General features: G+C 41.2%; 1 pseudogene; it reads right to left on the reverse strand.

Annotated features, from left to right (window-relative positions):
- Nucleotides 1–1,219: 1,219 nt before the first annotated feature.
- On the reverse strand, nt 1,220–1,549 carry LOC108519119 (prefoldin subunit 5 pseudogene; annotated as a pseudogene).
- Between the last annotated feature and the right edge of the window lie 1,988 nt (nt 1,550–3,537).

The raw sequence follows: 3,537 nt of genomic DNA on the forward strand, positions 1-3,537 counted from the left end.
CATTTCTTCTTGATCTCACATCTGAATCATTGAAATCCCTTCCGTGATGGTTTGCTGGGTGCTGCTCTCACTCCACTCTGTTTTTCTTCATTCTGCTCCCAGCATGATTTAGAGGAAGCACCCTAAAGTGATATGCACCACAGACCCCAGTGCCCTGTCCTGTAGTCAAACTTATCCTTGTGCCTTCCTCTTCATTAAGCCTTTATTCATGTCATCTCTTCCCTACATTTCTACCTTAAATGCCTACCTTTATTCTGCTCAATTACTACTTTATCCATGAATTCTTCTCTAATTAATTCACCAAGGGGAAGTTTCCCCTTCATCTGAACTCCCAGGATGCTTTGCCTGAACCATTCATGTGGCACTTGTCTGCTAATTTATACCATATTTAACTGCTACTGTCAGCTCCTTGGGGATGGGGGTCAAGTACATAACCACATCAACCTTAAAACAAAGTCATGCCCACAAGAAGAGTAGAAAGAATAGAACCTTTGAGATAAACTGTTATTCATTTCCTGACTCTGCAATTGATTGACTTGGGACATGTTAAATTTTTCTGAGTATTAAACCTGTCAAATACTGTGCCTGATACTCCCTTAATTTTTCTCAGGTAAACCATCCCAAAACAGCCCCGCTAAAGGAGCATAAAATATTTCTCCCAAAAACATTCTCACAAATATAAACAAAAATGTAGAAGAATCAGCCAGTTGCTCATAGGAGGAGAAGAACACAGATATATTAATGGCAAATAGGGATACCTGAGCTGGGTCAATGATGGATCACCACATGAAGATCCATTGACTCTGCTTCTAAGGTCCCTAAAACTCCCAGGACTATGAATGACCTTTCCGTTCCAGGCTCTATCTCAGGCTGTCATGGGTCCCACTCTTCCCGTGGCCTAGTAATTAACCTTTTCCCAGATAACCATTAAGGATAGCTGCTTAATGAACATCCTGTTTTTTTTTTTTTTTTTTTTGCCCAGCTGGCACATTTATTGGCATTAAACACAAGACCCTTCCCAGCACCAGGAAGCCATGCCCAAAGCCGGGACGCGGGTCCCTTGCCCCATTTCTGCAAAAAACTCTCAGGGCCTTAGAGTAGCCTGAGTGCTCCCAGGCTGTCAGCTGCTGATCTTCTGACTATCATTCCAGAAGGCCTGTTTCATGGATGCTTCTCTGAAGAGCTGTTGGGATTTTCTCCATCTTGTTTGGTTAAAAATCTATATCTTCCTCTTGAAGAAGTCCTTGGCATCCTCAGCTGTTCTTCTCTCATAGTTACCCAGTTCCACATCGATGAGCCATGTTCCACATCATGCAGCTTCCAGGGACATACATAGAACTCGTTCGTGGACAGTAATTTATTCCCCTCGTTGCTCTTGTTCAGCACGTTCAGACAGCCTTCGCTTCCACATATTGGTTGTACCACTTTCAGCTGGCAATGGACGTGGGACAAGAACTCCACTTCCTGGTCCAGCTGGTTCTTGAGCATTTCTAGCTGCGGCAGATTCAGCTCCGTGATGTTAATAGACTGCGCCATATTGGGAAGGAGGACTAACCGAACATCCTGTTTTCTATACACACACATGTATCTATGCAGGAAATCTACACATAGGAGATCTGCAATGCAAAGGAAGAGCCCCAACTAACATCTGAACTTCCCTCATAATAAACCCTTTACTACTTGTGATGAATTTTGGTTCCATGACAACGAAAGGGATCAACTATTAATAAAATACCAAATCTCTGTATCTATCAAATTGGATTATTGATGGCAACCTCCAAAGGTCAGATGAGAGGATTAAATGAAATCCACATATAAAGTGCTTGGCATGGTGCCTAGCACATATTAAGGATCTAATAAAATTAAGCCTCTTTTCTCTTCAAAAACAGTATGGGAAGAATAGAAGAAAAATGGGTGGAAAAAAGAATGACTGTGAGAACTGACCTACCATTAATTAATGCTGTGTGTCTTCAATAGTGCCCAGCAATCATTTCAGTTATTTCTTTTTGATTCCCTAGTGGTCTTACATAATTGTGTTCTGGGGAATTTCCTATTTAAAAATTTTCTTATTCCCAAATTCTATTTCAGCAAGAAATTTGATGTGACCAAAATGAGTTCCCATGTGATATGGTTTGGCTGTGTCCCCACCCAAATCTCATCTTGAATTGTAATCCCCATGGGTTGAGGGAGGGGCCTGTAATCCCCACATGTAGAGGGAGGGAGGTGATTGGGTCATGGGAACAGTCTTCCCCATGCTGTACTTACTCATTATAGTGAGTGAGTTCTCACAAGATCTGATGACTTTATAAGTGTTTGACAGTTCCTCCTTTACATGCTCACACTCTCTCCTGCCACCTTGTGAAGAAGGTGTTTGCTTCCCCTTCTGCTATGATTGTAAGTTTCCTGAGGCCTCCCCAGCCATGCAGAACTGTGACTCATGCCGGTAATCCCAGTACTTTCGGAGGCCAAGGTGGACGGATCACCAGAGGTCAGGAGTTCAAGACCAGCCTAGCCAACATGGTGAAACCCCATCTCCACTAAAAATACAAAAATTAGCTGGGTGTGGTGGTGGATGCCTGTATCCCAACTACTTGGGAGGCTGAGGCAGGAGAATTGCTTGAACCCAAGTGGTGGAGATTGCACTGAGCTGAGATTGTACCACTGCATTCTAGCCTGGGCGACAAAGCAAGACTCTGTCTCGAGAAAAAAAAAAAAAGAAATGCAGCATAAAAAATTATGAGACTGTGAATGCACTGTAAATAAAATTATTTTATGAAACAAACTGTCAAAACCCTAAAACAAGTATATTTGGTATTGAATGAAGGAATAAAATGCATAAGGAGGAACAAAATTATAAACAAAATGAAGCAGATATGAACTGAGAAGAGGTAGATATGAAAAAATATAATGAAATATGTGAAAATGAAATATATACACCATTGAAATGAAGCATTAACTAATTGGGATACACACTAGATTGAACACAAAGAGAATCAGTGAACTGAGAGCTAGTTCTGAGGAATTCACTCAGAATGTGTCATGAGAGGTGAGAAGATAAGGAATATGAACAAGCAAGAAACAGATATAGATAGAATTAGAGGTTCTGAAATATATCAAATAGAAGTTCCACAAGAAAAGGGAGGAGACAGTAGAGAAGAAATATGTGAGAGTGTGAACCAAAAGTAGACTCAGATACTTGTGGTTCACACTGGCATATGTTTCTTCTCTACTGTCTTGGCTGAGCAATTTACAAAGTTTGTTTTGCCAAGTTAAGGACATACCTGGGACACAGCCTCAGAAGGTCTTGATGATGTGTGTCCAAGGTGGTTGAGGCACAGCTTGGTTTTATATATTTTAAGTGGACATGAGACATCAATTAATATGTGTAAGATGTACATTGGTTCTGTCTAGAAAGTCACGACAACTCAAAGTTGGGAGTGGGAGTGGGGCTTCCAGGTCATAAACAGATAGGAGACAAATGGTTGCATTCTCTTGAGTCTTCGGTCAGCCTTTCACTGAATACTCAATTTACATGTG

Source organism: Rhinopithecus bieti, unplaced genomic scaffold (assembly GCF_001698545.2).
Source record: "Rhinopithecus bieti isolate Rb0 unplaced genomic scaffold, ASM169854v2 scaffold_41913, whole genome shotgun sequence".
Taxonomy (NCBI): Eukaryota; Metazoa; Chordata; class Mammalia; order Primates; family Cercopithecidae; genus Rhinopithecus; species Rhinopithecus bieti.